The sequence below is a fragment of the Haliaeetus albicilla genome, chromosome 6 (genome assembly GCF_947461875.1).
Source record: "Haliaeetus albicilla chromosome 6, bHalAlb1.1, whole genome shotgun sequence".
NCBI classification, from domain to species: Eukaryota; Metazoa; Chordata; class Aves; order Accipitriformes; family Accipitridae; genus Haliaeetus; species Haliaeetus albicilla.
The window spans coordinates 30095475-30115457 of record NC_091488.1 but is presented as its reverse complement, the minus strand read 5'-3'; the positions used below and the strand labels follow the sequence as shown (position 1 = coordinate 30115457).

At 38.1% G+C, this 19983-nt stretch overlaps 1 protein-coding gene across 4 annotated transcripts in view; it reads right to left on the bottom strand.

Annotated features, from left to right (window-relative positions):
- CADM2 (cell adhesion molecule 2) overlaps positions 1 to 19983 on the bottom strand; it is a 697459-nt gene that overhangs the window by 152233 nt on the left and 525243 nt on the right. The window contains exon 1 of one of the 4 annotated variants that reach the window (XM_069785396.1): positions 10272 to 10415. The exons of the other annotated variants lie outside the window; for them this stretch is intronic. The gene's annotated coding sequence lies outside the window, so the exon portion shown is untranslated. Of the gene's footprint in view, positions 1 to 10271; positions 10416 to 19983 lie in introns of those variants that run through there. 4 annotated transcript variants of the gene reach the window in all.

Sequence of the window (19983 nt, the reverse complement as noted above, 5' to 3'; positions counted from 1 at the left end):
AGACCAGAACTGATTGAGTGAGGAAGACGCTTATTTTTCTGATTTCTATTTTGGTGTACAGGGAAAAAGGGTGACATTTCCATGGTTGAAGTTAAAGACATCTCTCATCTGAAAAATGGATTCTGGTAAAAACAACAATATACAATCTATACAGGGTATGTGTATCAACTTAAGGAAAAAATGAGGAAAACAATCGTTAAGACAAACAGCAGACTAAACTAAACCTGACAGGCTTGAATGATGACATAATACCCTCTTACTCTGTGATGGTGACACAAAAATGCCAAAGGACACAAAGCTGTCAGTCTTGTTGTTTATCTTCTATCTAAGACTAATAAAAGGAGGTTGGTGATTGACAGAACAGACATGGGCACAGTCCTAGGCATACAGTTTGCACTCTGTTTGAAAAATGTATTGATGGTTTTAGGGGTGGCTTGCTTGTTATTGCCTTTTTCTGCATTACCTTTGTGATCTTCCACAAAGTTTTTATATAACTTTTTTAAAGCTATCATTGCTTTTTAAAATTAATGATTAGTAGTTATAATTGTTGATATTGCAGTGCCCTAGTAATTTATTAACAGTTTCAGCTTCTGGACAAGTGTCCAGCTTAGTTGATAACAAAACTAAGTTTTGCATAACCCCTTAGGTACTATCATGGTGAATAAGGGAATATTATCAAACATTTCTATTTTTAGCTGTCCCAGAAAACAAGGCCTAAATGTATCCTGCTACATCAGCTCCTAACTACTAAAAATGGAAAATGACACAGGTCTCTATAGAGCACAACACTGAAGCAGCACCATGTAATTTTAGCACATAAATCTTATAAGGCAGGTAAAACTACAAAGAGAGAGAACAAGGAACAGTTTACATAGTGAAGCATTGCTGAAAACAAGTGAGTTATTTGGTTATTGCCCCAATTACTCTGTAGGAAAGAGCTGGTAGAAAATACTCTGAAATGAACCAAGTATCTTTCAGAGTTCTGCAGAATAATTGAATGGGGAAGTCTGCATTATTAAAACCACAGAAGACAGCATTTTCAAAACCTTCCCCTAAATAAATGTGTGTGTGTACATGTGGGGATGCAATGCCAGTAAAACTCAAATTATTCTGCTTTATTACTCAAGAACCTCATACAATTGAGGAACAAACCCTATAGAGCCGCGCTGTCTTGCAAATCATTCCTTTTATGGGAGGGGTTGCACAGGCCTGTGCTAGTAAGGTACATCTTTAAGACCTCCAAGAGAGATCTTTTCTTCTAAAAGCAAATACACACGACAATAAGAAGGGCATTTTGTTCCTGATTCACTCTTCCTCTCATACAGAAACTAACATTGGGAGGCACAATACTGAGGAGCAATATGTGGGTTTCCCACTGAGGCTGGCCTGCTCCCCTGCAAAGCACTGAATGTACTCCTGAGAAACCCACAATCTGCTTCTGCTTTGGATCCTGGTTTGTTGTTTGACCTTGTCTGGAGTCACTTTAGCTCACTGAGTCTATGGTTTCTAACCCCACACGGCGACAGTGACTTTTCCTTCCATCTAACACTTGCTGTAAAGTATTAGGGGAAAGGCAAGGTACCTGAGAAAGGTGGAGATTCAGTTCTCATTCCAGAGTGGACTGGAAAGCATTCCTTTATTGACACAGAAATACAAATTAGCAGAGTTTTTTAACAGCTCTATTCATCTCCCAGTTGCTGAGCATTGGGCAGCAGCAACAAGGACAGGAAGCCTTTGGCTGGAACAGCTGAACTGAACAGGCATTTCGCTATGCTTTTAAGTCCCACTGCTATATGTCCACGTGTTTGCTACCATGGCATTTGAGAGAGAAGTTTCAATTCTGATCTCCTCACTGGCTACAAACCAGTGCATCCTCCTCTCCTTTATTTCAGTGATTTTGACTGATGACAAATATATTTTTCAAGTTTAAACAAATTATTTTGCTTTAAGGTTGTGCTTTGGCAATATATTTAACACTGGCCAATGTAGGCACAACAATTCATAATGTGAAGGATAATCAGAAAACTCCCCTGTCTTTCCTGTATTATAACTGCATTAAAATGCAGTTATGTATATTATAATGAGACATGTGTCAGCATGCTCCACTGTGCTACAGGCACATTATTCCAGCTGTTGAAGTTACTTCTCTTTGGCATCACATCTCAGTACCTGAATCCCCCCAAAGCTCAGAAATGCACACCCTATCATGTCTTATTACTTCAGTAATATAGAAAACCTGCCTAGCCACTGAACTTAGCAACAGGCAACTCTTCCTCCATCCCCTTGCTCTGCACTCCACTCACGTGTTTCCGGTGATAACAGAGTATTTTATTGTTATTTCAGGTGCAGGAATCTGCCAACGTTTCAGCCATCTCATCTTCCTTGGGGCAGGATAAGAGTAAAATATGTGAATGAAATACATGAGTGGAATAGAGGGTTTTTTTACTTGCTGAAGTGTGCATTAGCTGAACTGCTTCTTCCTATTGCAGTATAGCTGTTAGCCATCTTAAAGAGATCAGTACCTCTTACAAGCACGTCCCTAGAAATTTTATACAGAAACCATTGCATTTTAATATGAAGATCTGCCCTTATTTTGTCTGCATTTTTTGTTCGGAAAATAGGGACTTCTTGCTATTGTTAATAGTACAATAAAAATAATCTGATAGCACTGTATCATTTCAGCCTGATATATTTGAAGCAGTAACATGATCCATTGACTGTTGTTTAAATATACAGCCACAGTACCATGTCATTACTCCTTTCTCTGTGCCACACTCCATAGTGAAACTCAGCAACAATTAAATGAAAGCATTTGAACAAATTTGTGGTTTCAAGGGCAGCCTAAAAATATTACAAAATAGCCTGAAAGCACTATGTTCTTTACACTCTGATGTCAGCCTCCTGTCAAAGTAGCTTTATTCTGACTACGAAAGAATGTGATCTTGACCGAAGTAACAATGAAGGGAAGCACTCAGTCAGAACTGCTCAGATGTAATTCCTGCTCTAACACATTCTTTGACGTAAACAGATTCTGAGACGACATTGGATCAGTTATGTTTCCACCTCAAAATTTTAAGCGCTTTGCTAAAGTAACTTCCTTAACTTTACAACAGTAAATGGAAATTGTACTCACACAGCCACATGCAACACCCTGAAACAAACACTGGTACTGGGAAGAGAATAGCTCTTAACTGGACTAAAAGACTTTGCGAAAAATGAGATAGGAGCAAAATGCCTAGGAGGTAGGAATCACAGATGCTTATCTCAGAATTTATCCCAGTCTCTTCTTAGTCTTTGATAAACAAGTAAACTTTTTGCCTTCTACTCCTATTTCAGAAATGCAGATTATAGTTACTTGCAGCACAAGAGATACTGATTCAATTCTTCAAACTACAATATCATTAATAACATCCTATATTGGGTTTGCATGGCAAGGTTTTGGTAGCTGGGGGCTACAGGGTTGGCTTCTGTGAGAAGCTGCTAGAAGCTTCCCCCATGTTCGATAGAGCCAACGCCAGCCGGATCCAAGTCGGACCGGCCACTGGCCAAGGCTGAGCCCATCAGCAATGGTGGTGATAATGCCTCTGGGATAACATATTTAAGAAGGGGGAAAAAAATCTGCACAACAGCAACTGCAGCCAGAGAGAGAAGTGAGAACATGTGAGATAACCAACCCTGCAGACCCCAAGGTCAGTGAAGAAGGAGGGGGAGGAGATGCTCCAGGTGCCGGAGCAGAGATTCCCCTGCAGCCTGTGGGGAAGACCATGGTGAGGCAGGCTGTCCCCCTGCAGCCCATGGAGGTCCACGGTGGAGCAGATATCCACCTGCAGCCTGGGGAGAACCCCACGCTGGAGCAGGTGGGTGCCCAAAGAAGGCTGTGACCCCATGGGGAGCCCCCGCTGGAGCAGGCTACTGGCAGGACCTGTGGCCCCGCGGAGAGAGGAGCCCACGGTGGAGCAGGTTTGCTGGCAGGACTTGTGACCCTGTGGGGGACCCACGCTGGAGCAGTGTGCTCCTGAAGGACTGCACCCCATGGAAGGGACCCACACTGGAGCAGTTCACGAAGAACTGTAGCCTGTGGGAAGGACTCACATTGGAGAAGTTCATGGAGGACTGTCTCCCATGGGAGAGACCCCACAGTGGAGCAGGGGAAGAGTGAGGAGTTCTCCCCCTGAAGAGGAAGGAGCAGCAGAGACAATGTGTGATAAACTGATCCCAACCCCCATTCCCTGTCCCCCTGTGCTGCTGGAGGGGAGGAGGTAGAGAAAATCAGGACTGAACTTGAGCTCGGGAAGAAGGGAGGGGTGAGGGGAAGGTGTTTTAAGATTTGGTTTTATTTCTCATTACCCTACTCTGATTACTCTGGTAATATATTAAATTAATTGCCCAAGTCGAGTCTGTTTTGCCTGTGACGGTAACTGGTTGAGTGATCTCTCCCTGTCCTTACCTTGACCCACGAGCCTTTTGTTTTTTCTCTTTTTGTATTTTCTCTCCACTGTACAGCTGAGGCTGGGGAGTGATGGAGTGGCTTTGGTGGTTACCTGGCATCCAGCCAGGGTCAACCCACCACACATCCTACATTTTAAATCAAATAAATTAGTAATACCAGACTTGAAGTAGAAAAAAAATCATAGCACCTCAACCATCTCAGTCAGAGCTCTACATCTTATTTTCTCACAGGTCAAAATACAAAGATGGAAGACAAAATACAATCTAGTGTATTTTAAGTACTAGCAAACCTGCACTTTTTCTAATAAAAAACTGGGAGAAGTTTCCACAGCCTGGAGCTCCTTGGGGAAAATCTAGACACCCATATTCCATTTTTCAATGGTCTGTGCCTGAATACAGGTATATACTGCAACTGCCACAGATTTGCATGGTGTTGTCGAACCTGAGCAACCCAGCTGTACTCTGTGGCACAGCCATCCTCTGCTCCCCAGCCATAGTAGCAACATCTCATATATGCACAGTCCCAGAGAAAAGTTTACTTCTTTCTTTGGGCATGCTTGGCACGTGAAATCCCCAGTATGACGAGAGTGGTGACTCTGAAGGCACATCACGTGAGAAACAGTTTATTACTGTAGACTTTCTTTGTTATCGGCCAAAGCATGTACCATCTCATGATCCCCTATGGATAGGCATGGAGGACACTCACTGCAAATGTGGAATATCACTGAACATAAGTTGAATGCCATTGTATGAGGCTGGACTAAAAAGCAAGCAAGGCTAAGCTGTATGCAGAAGTTAAGTGGAAACTGGATATAATGCACAATGAACACGTGCTTCTATGTGCAAATGTACTTCTTGGTAGTCACTACTCGAATTAATGACCTTTTGAATAGTTTCAAAGTCAAACGCCACAAAGCATGCATTATAATAAGGAATAGCAGTATAGTCACCACAAAAGGCAATACTGCAGTGGACAATGTAGTACCACAACAGGAATATCAGATCTAGCATGCAACTAATGGCATAATGCAGAGGTATCTGAAAGCAGTCCAGCTACATTAGCTGGGCTCAGCAGCAGTAATGTAAGCACAGTGATGTGGCTATACCGCTCCAGGGACCTATGCTGGTATTTCTGCACAGTACGTTGCTTGGCTGCAGGTCTCAGTCAGTATCTCTGCCTACTGACTTAGATACAGATATTTTTCAATACTTCTTGCTACGTTTTTGTTTCCCTAATGCAGCAATACTGAAATTGACTGTGGGAAATTTCCAAGTTTTTCCTATCTACTAAGTTGAACCTGATTTTACTGGCATATTGATTGCTGAAAAAAAAACCAAACCACAAACCAGAGAATTGTTTTATTCTGGTAATTAATAAGATGTAACCTTCATGTTAAGGAAACCTTTTATCCTTCAGATACTGTACTACACCATTACAAAGTGGAAAATATGTCCAGCAGGACTAGCAAGAGTGCATCAGAATTCACAGTAACGATTTACAGGACCACTGATTGCCTAAATATTTGATCACTCTGTATCATTCATGTATTGCAATATTTATTCTAGATTTAAGTAGTTTTCCTATGCTCATTATCTCTGCAATTCGTATTGGAAGTTGTAGTTCTTCGAATAAGTTTTTACAGCATAGAATAAAAGATGGCTCTTAAGTCTGTAAGCAGAAAGATAAAACAGAAATTATTTTCTCTTTTTCATTGCAAGGTGATGTTATTGCTAATCAGACTACCAGAATCAATGCACCATAAAAGATTCTTTGGCACAGAGAACATACATCATGGATAAACTTAATTACTTTTCAAAGGGGAAAGAAAACTGTTCTGTGAAATAGCAGACAGGTCTTGTATTGACCTGACGTGAACAGACAGAGCTGATTGCTGCTATACCGTAGCTCAGACATGGTTATGTTTTACAAAACATCTGCCAGGCATAGGCAAGTTACCTACTGTAACAATTCTAGAATTAGCATTGTTTTCACAGATGTCTTCTTACTCTGCACTATTAGATCTGATGGAAGAGTAGGATCAGTGAGAGCCCTCTAAAATTGACACTAGAGATTTACAGTGAAACACTTTTTCAGTCAAGACAGCATCTGTCACTATTATTCACACTGAGAAGCATCTCAATCAGCAGGAAGCCCCGCTGCAATCAATTATGAGGCAATTCCTGCCTATGGTAGCCTTTGGTCCAAGTGCATCACAGTTTGACTCAGAGGGATGCCTTCACTCACCTTCTGCTCCAAACAGGAGAACGTGGTATTTCAGCAAACATATTCTCAAGGACTCGTAGCAGATCCCTGGTCATGTCAGCACCATGTCAGGTAGTTTTGTGCATGATTTTCCCCTACCTATCATGAGGTAGCCTAGCTCACAGAGAAGCAGAGACAGGCCATGTAGCTGTTTACTTAGAAATGACAGTTACAGGACCCTATGTAGCTCTTCGTTTAACTGCCAAGATTGTGTTCTCCTTTCTTGAGCCAAAAGGAAGGTGAAGAACATACTGATAAGACTACCTCATTTTTACTGAGGTTAGGATAAAGGCACCATATTAATGAGTTGTAATTAGATTAACTGATGGACAAAGAGAATTTGCAAGATCTACCTAGTCTGTACCTAAGATGGAGACCTGTGTGATGCAAACTTGCAAGGCCACTGAAGAAGACAGTGCATGCTTAGGAGAAACATTATCTTCCAAACTTTAAGGCATGGTAGACGTGCAATCTCTCAGATGGGTATATAAATACATAAAAAAACCTCAAGTACTTGTAGGTGTACTGAAAACAACTTGTTTTCTTGAAGTTAATATCATGACTTCCATAGTTCACATTAAGTATTGGTAGCACTGATTTTGCAAAAAATATTCTTCAAAACATCTCAGAGGTATACTAGACTGTATTACTTTCATTGAATAGGAAGTTAGTGACATAAAATCCTTCATCAGTAATCTTAGTGTAGTTCTGTTCTATTCCAATCCAATTTATGCTGCTCAAAAGTTTTTAAGCTACTTTCTCCTTAAATAATGATGCTGCTTCTTTTACTTTGCTCTTTGTGGCTTGCACACCACTTCAGATTTGATAAACCAAGCGCTAAAAATTTTATGATTACTTCTGTTGTTTCAAGATTCCTCTCCACATATTTTCCTGTCTTATGTTTTCATTCTCTCTTCCTTTCTTACGTCACTCTACTTCATAAATGCACTTTGTTTTACAAAGTTTTACTAGTCTGTTTTTTATGCTATCTCTTTATTATATTCTACTTCTTTTTTGTTTTGTTTTGTTTTCCCTTTATCTTCTTTCATGTCTCTGTATTATTATGGTGTTCTGAAGTACAAAGTAGGAGCGAAGCTACCATGCATTCTAAGGAGGATGTCTAAATTTAGAGGGGAAGGAATCAGCCCTAATCTGGGTTCAGTCCCGTGTGTCCGTCTCCCCCCCCCGCCTTTTTTTTTCTGTAGTTACAACGTAATTACTCAATTGTGCTTCCAGTATCTAATTATATTGAGTATTATTTCATTAGCCTTTTCTTTTTACTAATTATTATAAGGTTTGTAAACTCTTTCACATGGTTGTACCCAACACAATGATGGCCATGGCTCACACAGTTTCCTAAATAAATTGTAAACTGCTATTTGAATACACTAGAATGACAGGTACATTAAGAGATAAGATAATATGAAGGGAACTAAATAGCAAATTACTCCATATGCTTTCTGAGATACTCATGTTAAATATTAAACACATTTGAAGAACATATAACCTGTCAAATCTCAGTTCCCCTGTCTCTTTCTCATACCTTTACATGCTATTTTTCCCTTTACTTCAATACTCACATTGAAAATACTAATTAATGGAAATACTCTTTAACAAACAACCAACCAGCTTGAATTTAAAGTGCATTCTTTCAGACGTTAATCAAATTTCTTCTTGCATGACATAGGAAGGTTATGGAGCAATGGATTCAGAGCCACGTTGCCTGCATGAGATGCGGATGTAGTGGTGGCACAGTAAGGGAAGATGGCCAGTCTCCTGCTCCATGTAAGAGCATGTAACTTGTAGGCCTGTGCTAATGCTGAATTTCCTCTTTAAGGAGCTTTAGATACTATTACTTAAAAAACTTGTTTGATAAAACCACTTCATTTTCAGAATTTGCAAAAGCCAACAATTACCTATTTGGCAACTAGAACAGGAGTAAGTCATTCTGTGGCAGGTATTTTAATGAATCTTTTCTTGCTCCTGTTCTTCTCCCTCCTGTTTTTCTCCTGTCCATCCTTGCCACTCCAAATATATCTCTGTTCTAAGCTGTCCATTTCGTACACATACAAGGTTTGTGTACATGGAAATTACCTCATGTAGACATGAAAAGAAGACTGAGTGGCAAATAATTCAGTTATGTCTGGCTGTGATTCCCTATTTGTATATAAAGTAGCAGAGTTTTTGTTCTGTTTTTTTTTAATAACACCACCTCAGAGGTACAATTCTACAATCCATATTTAATCTGGCAAATAATGAAAAAATTGTTTTATTAATTATTTTACAGAACCATTTGCTTTTATTTTTTGACTACAGGTTCTCAACAATTACCTGTTTTTCTAATGATAATTGTTTTGTTAATGCTATGAATCTGCAGTTCCATTAGAGTGCAGAATAACTGTGGGAGGTAAAGTCCCAGTTCTCTCTTATATTTAACATTTTTTTCAGTCTTTTTTAAGTTACTCTCAAAATATTATGAGAACAGACAAGTTTCCTACTCCTGATGATACTTATACTACTAATCTAATTAGTTCTTCTTGTTCTGTGATTGTTATGCAATTATATTATGTCATGAAAACAGCATGTTCTGTCAAATTGTTCTTTTTGTTTCTTCATGAAGTTTTAGTACATTAAAAACAAGATAAAAAACATTCTCTGTAACAAAGCCATAAATAACCCCTGGCATCTTTTTTTATATTTATGAAACTCTTATTAACAAATGAGACCTTCAATTTACTGGAACATATTGAGTACATGAAAATAAAATCTTGCATCATAACACTATCTTTGAAATGTTCTGTGCCAATCATATCAGATTGTTCTCATTGACTCAATCAGGCATAATTTAATCAGAAATAAATTAGACTTCCTCTATTAGCGTAAAAATAAACACTTGATTCATATTCATTCCCCTAAAATATTTGCTTGTATCCACAACTGTATAAGAATTAAGGAGCTCAGCAGGCCCTCTGGCAAAGTGATGCATTTTCAACTGATCCTTTGGTCTGTTTTCCTAAGTCCACAACACACAAGACATTATGTGTGATAATGGATGCCTTTTTGGCTGATGACACTGAGATTGTATGAAATGACCAGCTGATAATATTTCTCTCACTGCAACTATATCTGTATCTATATGCTAGATCTTTGTTTTAGCTAACCATAGCTAAAATGAAGACTATTTTCTTGGACAAACTACATCTTTAACCTAAGTAAGAACAGAATTTTTCCTAAAAAAAAGTTAGTTTGACAACAGAACAGTCTCTGTACAAAAATGGCAGATGACACTTTGTGGGTAACTTTCAAAATTAAACTGAATAAAATACTAGGAAACTATATCCAAAAAAGAACAATCTTGAACCAGAAAGGAGGTAACCTTCAGTGAAGAAAGAGATTAATTACCTTTCATCTGAGTATCTGAATGTTCAATTTGTGTGGGCAAAGTCTTCAGTCTCACCAAGCCTGTCTGATAATGGCATATATTTTTGCCTTTGTCTAGGCTCAGGTTATGCCACAGTTTGCCTAAGGTCATCAAAGAAAATTATTCGGTATACTACACCTTTTCCTTGTGCCTAAGGCTCTTGAAGTAAGACATCACCAGACTAATTGTATAATCCATGAGCATAAGGTGGGGATGAGAATCAATACTTAGTCATTCTCTCAGATGAAACATGTAGATGCCTCAGGTCATACAGAGTATGGTCACAGCAATCTGCATCAGACTCCGGGATGGCCTATTACAAGCATCTATTAAACAAATGCAGGAATGAGGGGCAGCCTCAGATGTGATTAAAGAAAACACTGGAATTGCAGAACACTGAATGAACTGCTGTCCTCTAAAATCCTTTTGTGAAGAAACAGCCTTGATTCATTCTATGTCAGCAAAAACTGTCAAATGAATGACACACTTGGGCATCGAGCACTCACGCTTCACATTGCCAAATGAAAGAAGATGAAAAGGTCCATCTTGATACATTCAACTCTTTCCCTAATGGTTTATATAATGATAAGTATTATGTATCAAGCAGATGGGAGAATTGAAATAGAGATGATGTTTGATGCATATGTTAGTATCTCCTCTTCTCTTGTATGAAGGGCTCTGCAAGGTGGGAAGAGAAAGAAGGAGCTCTTTTTGGTTTTCCTAAATGCAGTTTCTGTGTGAGAAATCCCCTTTTGTACAAGTACTCTAAATGAACAGCTTATTTGCTGGGGAAGACCATGATGGTTGGGATGAAGAAGTTCACAGTCATTTCATAGCTTCCCTTTAGCAAGTAATTTGGGCGTTTGGTCCTTAACTCAAAACCTTTTCCTAGGTATGGCCCAAGGCCCAGGGATGTGTAACACACCACTGATGTAAAATCTTTGGAAGACTTGCTACTGTTGTCTCCCACAAGCTGTATAACCACACAGTTTTACTGCACTGAGAACTGTGAAGTATGAACATGTGACTTTTATGTATTTATAAATACCCTGGCTCCTATTTTTGCTATTAACTGTGACAAAGAAAAAATGTGAGTATACGCACTCATCATTTTCTCCTTAGTATTTATAAAATTAGAGTAACTACTTCAGATAGGCTTCTAAAATAAATAAAAGACATGTGCTCTTTTATACTGCTTTGTTTCACACAGATTAGGAGAGCTGACCAGGTTTATCAATTACAATTTCAGTTGGCTACCATTTAATGGCTTATTTCTCTGAGGCAACGAGCAGGCAATTTTACACAAATACTTTCTACCTCAGGTGCTCTCTCATACAAAGCCCCATGCTCATTCAACATACCTATCAATCAATATATCTATATTTCCCTATGGAAGGCGAGTGAGAAGTGAGGGCAGTGGCATTTTACATGCACGGCACTCAGTAAACCCTTAATATCTTGCTTAGTTTAACTACTGCTGCAAAGTGCCTTACCTGTTCTTTGGAATGGGGCCCAAAGGTATAGCTCCTGTCTTTGTAGCTCCAGGCAGGCAGAACTGAGGCAACTGCTGTACCCTCTGAGGAGCACCTGGATAATATCACAAGGATTGCGCCTGCTCATTGAATGGAGGGGGCTAGCGGCCTTTTATTCTTGAAGATTACAGTCAAAGGGATTGTGAAGAAACAATATAAAGAGATGGTTTTTTACTTATTCTTGTGCAGCACAGAGTTTGCCAAACTTTCTTACTGACGGCAGCTATTCTAAAACTACGCTTCAAAGATCTAAGACATACATTTTAAAAGTAGTTTAAAGTGGCACCGCTATCATGCTGATTTAGAATAAATTTGCAGTTAGTTTACTTGGAATATCCTAATCCAGGTTACTACAACACCTACTATGCTGCCTCACACCCCAAGGGAAGAATATATTGCCAGAACTGCACATAACTGTTTGGGGATGTCCTTGGCTGTTTGCTAATCTCTAGACAGGAGATAAGATGTAGTTTTGAGCCACACAACTCTAAGCTGCCTGGGATGCAGGCAGCTGATACAGTGTGGTTTTCCATGGGAGGTTGGGACAAGCAGAAATGCTTGAGCTGGAAACTGCTCTGTGCAGAACAGAGAAAAATGAAGGGAAAATGCTTTCCATGCCTGGCTTTTTATTCTGCAGTTGTCCTTGCCTTTGACCAAAAATGCTGACTTTCAGAATGTGCTGCAACAGCCCTTTTTTGCACAGGATGTGGTGCCACATGAGGTGTCTTCATTTTGGCAATGCTCGTTTACTTGTTATTTTTCACTCTCCTGTTAATCAGCATCGCGGGGACTTTTTAAAAAGTAGAAAAAAGGGTTAAGATATCTGCAGAGCTATCTTTGAAAAGGAGGAAGGGGAGCTCATTTTGCATTTGAAATTAATACTGGACTGTTTGTGTGTTTATTAAGAAGGTAGAATACCTGAATCTATGTACAGTCCAACTGCAATTTTTTTCTGTAAAACCACGGCTATATCTAAGTTTTGGATACCCAGATGTTGGAAGCACACTTAATTTCTGTGCAAAGGATAAATGAGGGTGCAGAGTACTAAAATAAGAGGAGGAACAAATATAAAATATTCCCATTTTATCTGTATTTAGAAGCAAAAATTTCCATTAATATAATGGCTGCTACTTTTTAAAGTTATAATGAGTCACACAGGTTTTATTGATGCATAACATAAAAAATTTTAAAGTCCTTACAAAAATTAAAGTCATTGTTCCTGAGTGCTTCAGGGGCCAGTATTTTCAACTGAGGTACATTAGTGCCATTCATACGATGGAAAGAATTAAGCCTTGAAAAGCCTATGGAATTGTATTCATTTTTAATCTCAGTCTGCTGGGATGTTTTGACAGCTATTTAATGGCAGAGGATAAGATCCAAGCCAGCTGTGTCCGTCTTTCTAGGCGCATCATGCAAACATTTACTCATATGGATGATATCTTGTTATCATTGTAAGAATATGAAAAAGGGGGCACAGAAACTTGAAATATTAAAGCTCTAGAAAAGAAAAAAACCTACCCAAAGATGATAACTGAGTCACAAAATCCTTCATAGCCCCAGGGCAATAGTCTTATGTCACCATAGCATAGATTTGCCTGCTTTTAGTGCGTATTAATCTTGAAAGTGACAACAGTCACCACATTTATGACAAAATAACTTAATAAAAGTGGAACAAACTATAATCAACATTCAGTAAAGCTAAGCAATATTATAACAATAAATTCAAATTTGAGTAGTAAACTTCTCAAATATCCTTTGTAAGTTATATTACTTTCTTGTATCTACTTTAGTAAGCTTTAGTAACAAATCTTAAGGAAATATATATTGTAAGAAAAGAAAATGGTCCATTTAATTATGAAGTAATGAATGTAAAAATATTATTCTGTTTATATGACTTATTGGAAAATTACAACAGTGATTCATTCACTAGACAAGAAAAACCTTATTATCTCTAAACTGTTGGTACAAAATGTGAGTGAGTGTTCTATAAGGGGAAATGGATAAGAGACAAAGATGAAGCTTCTTTTAATACTTTTTTTTTTTTTAAAAAGAATGAGTTCAGATGGAAAAGTGCATAAACTTAAGTGTATTCTGTCCTTATTTGAGGTGACAGAGAGAAATTCAGAATTCAGGAACTGTAATTGAAAATGGGCCTGGATTTTATAAGCTAAGTCTTCAGGACTAGGGTATGAACAGGTAATCCTATTGAGCTTGGTTGATATAGCTTCCCTTGCAACTACCTGATGAGCATGTCCAAAGAATTATTTTAAGATTGGAATTTAACCATAAATTTTTGAAGTACCTACAGGGTGATTTGGGGCTCTTCCTTTTCTATAAACATCAACTCTTGATTTTGTAAAATGAATTAAAAATACTGACATTATTATGTTATTAAAATGGATACACCATACAATAAATGAATAAAAAGTCTATTTTAAAAATAAAATTATTTAAAGATAATATCTAATCTGACCTGTATGGTTCACTTAATAACTGGTGTTATCAATCACAGGGACTTTAAAATGGCAATGAAACATAAAGCAAGAAGGGACTTCACATTCAGATAACTGGCTTCCATGGCAGAAGAGGAAAAGATTTCAGTGAAATAGTTTGTGAGCTCAGGAGAAGATTGGAACTGAGTCCTGCAGTGTGGTGTAAAATTTAAGCAATACTCTATATTCTCAATTCCAATCAACTTCCAAATTTGAGACATTTTGCCATCTACCAGTCTTGGACAGGTGAAAGAACAAACTAATGTGTGATATCCTTTCATTTTTATGAAGGGTTGATAGAATGAAGAATGGCAGCAAGAACATCAGTAAAGAAAACAAATTCTGAACACTGCTACTGTGCATCATAGTAGACTGCAAATATGACAATAATCTGGATATTTAAAATGTAGCCCAAGGCATAAACCTACATGAAGTTTTCATTATCACATATTTAAAGGTAATAAAATGTTACTGTCAATCAGTTTAAGAATGTTGTAAAGCTGAGTTAAAAAGACAGGTGAGCCTCTCTAAACCACTTAGGAAAGAAACCCTTCCTGTGATTAACACTTTTAGAGACAGAAACCCTTGTTACTTGCAGCTTTCACTTGTGGAGTTTAACAAGGTCACAATCTACTTACAGCAGCAGCTGGTAGGTCATTTCTCCTTTTAATAGTTTCTGTTTTAATTATCACTGTTATCAGAGATGGTACTTTTCATTGTGCCAGCACATAAAATAACATACAATGAAAAAAACCAAACACCAACAAATACTGAAAAGGACCCACAGATAAAAATGAAGTGAGTAGGTCTATCAGAAGTTTAATAAACTTTTTTTGTAGTAGAAAATGTTGGTGATTGTTTTATGCATACTGCATTCTAGCACCTCCAACCAGCCCACGTTACTCTTCAAGCCAAACCCAAGAACACAATCCTCTTTAAACACTTGATTCATTTGAAATAACAGTAGTAGAAGCAATTCCTCTGGGTCCTGCTGACACAGGAGGTGGACCAAATATTGAAACTGTTGAAGAAGAGAACTTTTTAAAAAAGCCTACTCTACTTCACTACTTTTTTAATGAGAATTGGCATACTTTTCAGTGACAGATATTGCTATTGTCATCCACGCTGATGCAGCAAACTTAACTAAGCATGAATGCTGCCCCTTCCTGCTTCTGGCTGCCCTATGTAGCCAAATCTTCTTGTTTCCTTTATCTTATTGAAAGTCCTCTTAAAATTCATATCTAAAAAATTTCTTACTAGATGAAAAAGGGAATTTGTCAACATAAGAAGGAAACACACAACACGTGTTTGAGTTTACTGAACTGTCATCTCCTATGGACTAACTTTCTAGAGATCCCATGAATGAACCCAAAAACAGCAGCTGAAAATATCAGATGTTTGTGTCCGCACAGAACCCTGACATCTTGGAAGTCACTGAAGTTTAATCAGTTCCTGACCATGGACATAGCTACATTATACCATATCAAACTCATCCATGAAACACCATGGAGTACGAGCATTTACGCATTTCCTTTACACTCTGCATCCCTGAGCACATAGCTAACAGCTAACATGTACTGGTTTAGATGAAGGATACCACCAGAGCTTTTTAAAATATTTTTTGTCTTTCTTCTTTTTTTTTTTTTTTTGCTTTTAACAAAGAGCAGCACTGTAGCATTGATGTTTGGTGAAAGTCTAAGAACTACAGGTAATCACAGATTGCACCCCTGAAAATCTAAACTGCAAGAACTGCCCTGAGGCTGGCAATTGCTGCTACCAGAGTTTTGGCTGAATGAACTATCATTTGACCCTAAAGCACCTGTCCAGCCAAAACATATCAAAGAATGGACGACAACAGCTATTTCAGCAGTATTTGCAGAGACAAGAACACATCAAGAGTCAACAGTAAAAGTAATAAAAAAGGCTAAACTTTCCATTACAAATAAAAACCAAGAAAACCTTTCTGATCCTGTTTGTACAAGAAATGTGTGTAATGCTAAGACTTAGAAGTGGAGGGGGGAAAAATAAACTCCACACATTATGACTGGTCAAAGTAAAGAAGTATGCCACTATAACCCCCAGAAACAGCCTTCAGGAAAATCAGCACATCTTTGTTTGTGTAAATACTTTTGCTACTGTATTTACAGTTTATTTGAGCAATTCTTATCTCAAGTTATTACTCATCTCAAAAGCATGCTGGAAAAAACCTTGAAAACCAACTACTAAGGAGCTCTTTCAAAAGCACATCTGAAATTATATAATAAGCATTACTCACTCTCTTCCTGCCTTTTATCATTAGTTAATGGTGAGTTGTTGGAATTGAGTGCTCAGTGCAAAGCTTCATATGAAAGCCTTAAAAGTAGTGTTGGCCAGACAATATGAAAAGTTTAGTATTAAAATACCACAAAGCTAGGTTTTTAAGTTATGGTTTCATATTTCAGAGATAGCAATTTTAAGCGTTTGTGAAGAATGATATTTTATTTAGTTTTATTTAAGCAGTGTTTTAACTGTACTAGATACTGAGGAAACAAAAAGGTGTCTCCACACTATGTTTTAAAGCAATGCTTAGATTGCTGTATATTTTAGTGTATCACATATTATAGTTCTATGTTACTTGTCAGACAAGACAGCAGTCTGATTCCTTCTAGATCTAGTATGTTGCTGGATTCTACAATATTAATCAATTAACAAGAGTGGGATGAAAGACATGTCAAACAGAGCTAACTATGTCCAAGCTTATCCACCTACTGCTGCTGCCACTGGAAGAGGAATCACAGTTGCATAGAAGCTGAAGAGAATGGTCCTCTGACATCAGTTGTCATGCTATGCTTCAGGTGCTACCTACCTTCTTTTTTTATACTTGCACTCATTGCAATTATTAACGACTACGACATGTATCTATACCACAATCTGAAGGCAGGCCTGAGCTTGCACTGCAATCCAGATTTATTTAACCTTCAACATAACTGGCCCCAAGCACAAAGCTTTGGAGGAATCCTAGAGAAGGAAGGAAGCAACAGCTTGCTGTCACTCTGTCCCTTAGCACAGGGAATACTTGTTCCATACAGGCCTATGGCTGTAAGAGGGTAGGCAGGCAGGCTTTGGGTTTGCCTTATATTTTAGGAACATTCCCACATCTTAACTAGTGGGGGACACTAATAAAGACCCCGACTGAGAATAGGGTGGGTGTACCACAATCTAGACATACCCTCGTGCTGGCTAGCAAATATGTGGAACACACTAGATTTCATTTGCTATCTTGTCTGTACTGCATTGAGCTGGTTTGACATAAGTTGAAGGTCAAGACAACTACTTGTACTCTTGAACTAACTGTTCCCAAACCCCTAAATATATTTTCCCAAAGTAGAACACTAGATCAAAGAATTTTGTATCTGCATGTACAACTTTCAAGTAATCCAAACAAGAAAACTCCCTAGCCCACTGCCTTCCTACTTTGCACCCTGTCTGGTTTCTGGGGAAAACACCGTACATAATAATCCCCAATTATAAAATATACACCTTGAGTACTCAACTACTGCTTTATTTGTTTCCATCAAACAGCAGTTCATCCCATAACTAGTTCCCTTGCATGTAACCTGCAAATTTCTTCTTGCCTTGGGAAAATATTTTCTTATAGTCAAATTTACAGTGCCTTTGGAAAAGGGAACACTGGTCCAATATGTATATAAAGAAGAAAAATCTCTGATATGCAAACAGCTGTGACCTTTAACATACATTGCAAACTTACAGGAAGCATTGTAGTTAATAACTTTATCAAACTGCTGCATTAAAATTGCTACAAATTATTTACTCAATTTCATTAACAAAAGAGAATTTGTGCAACACACAGTGAGAAAAAGTCAGCATGCTGTGTCTGGTCACGGGGCCATTGAACGCATTTAACAAGGAAGGGGAAAAAAGTAGAAAGTAAGTGAAAAGTGCCATGACCGAGCCTGGAAATCCTACTGATGGAAAGTGATCCCATTTCAAAACGGCTGTGATAGAGAAACAGTTGTTAAGCAATGCCTATGGGGCATCAGGACACATTAGGAGCTAGAAACCTGCAATTAGAATTCTGAGAAGGAACTGTAAACACAGAGTACATCATGCTCTTTATTTTTCTTTTTGTTTACTTTTTTCTCTGTTATTTAAAGATTTATTGTCAACACTTTCCTACAGTTACTTGTCAGCTAACTCTGGAAGAACCTACACTGCTATCAAGCACCATGGAGGTCACTCCCACACACCTGATTACCTCCTCAGTTGATTCATAGGAGTGTTGCTAGACATATACTGAAAGCTACCGTGAACAATCCATTCATTTCTAAGACAGATGTCTGTTACAAAATGCTCTTGGACTCTGGAAGCTACAAGAAGCTAACTAAATTTTATGGTAATAGTATGACTTCCAGAATAGCGGTTCTACACTTTAAATATTGGCTCTTAGGAAAAGGTAGGTATTGTTCAGAATAAGTCAGCAATCTGAAACATTGGCAATAATTTTATACATGGTGTTGCTAAGGAAAAGACTATGATGGAAACTCATAAATTCACAGGAAAAAAAGGTTATTTATAAAGCTTCATATGTGGAATAAGGAATGTATCTTTTCTGACTCTAGCTACAGAAACTCTGAAAGAACCTTGATAGGGAAGCAAACCAATATTATTAAGTTTTCTACAGGTTATCCAATATATGACACACTTTCCACTTGAATAAAGCAAAGAGGCCTCAAAGCCTGCTGCTAGGAAAATAACAATTACTACTTGCTCTGGTTGTTACACAAATACCTAAAACCACATCTTTAATTTAGAGTCACTGTATGCTAACGAAGAGGAGGACACCCTGCCCTCAAAGGTGTAATAACTATATAAGCAAAGAAGAGAGATCCTCCAAGCCAAAGGCAGCATACAGAAGCTGAGAAAGATTGATGGCCATGTTTCCAAAAGTGCTTATTTGCCAAAATGGAAACCACAACTGAAGACTGTCTCCCTAGACACCCAGAGAGGTAAGGGTTCCGAAACATCTTATCTAATCCCCACCCCCATGCTGAAAACACATAAAAGCTTATGAAAAAAACCTGAACATTCATTCTCTCTGGACCACAATTTTATGAGGGACAGATGCAAGAGCACTTGTTACTGAAAACAGACAATATACTTTTTCTTAAAGAAGTGATCAAAGCCCTCACCAGCTTTTACCTGATGGTCAAGAATCTTATCTGAGAAATTAAAAATGTAAATTTGGAGTCTTTTAGACTGAAAATGGCATTGAATATTAAGTCACTGAGGTAGGATTTTTTTTTAATGCTGATTCAATGTTTGAATAAGGGAAATGTTACAGAAATATGGCTAAACACTACCATTGCCTCCATTAAAACAAAAAATGGGTGAGATATGAATACCTCTTGCAAGGATCTTGTTTGCTTATGAGAGAGAGAGAGAGAGCGAGTGGTTACTCTGAAAACTTAAACCTTGCCTTGGATACTGGTAGGGCTTAGCTGCTCTAGCTGAGGTAGCTCAGGACATGAACAGAAGTAGAAATGTACTCATCTTGTGAGCTTTCCAGTAAAAAAGGTGTGCCCCTATCCAATTCTAGACATCTAAAATTCATTAAATGCTATTTTGTGGTCTTGCTTAAGTATTTCTTAAACATTTTACTTGCTTAGATGTCTCTCATCTCTCAGTACCCAGGTATTTTTGAAAATGATACTCCATCTTATTTACAGAAGGTTACATAAGAAGCCTTTGACTGAAAGAGAAATTAAAACCACATTTCACAAATCCTAACGGGGTGCCTTAAGCATAAAATTCTTTTTCTGTAATTTC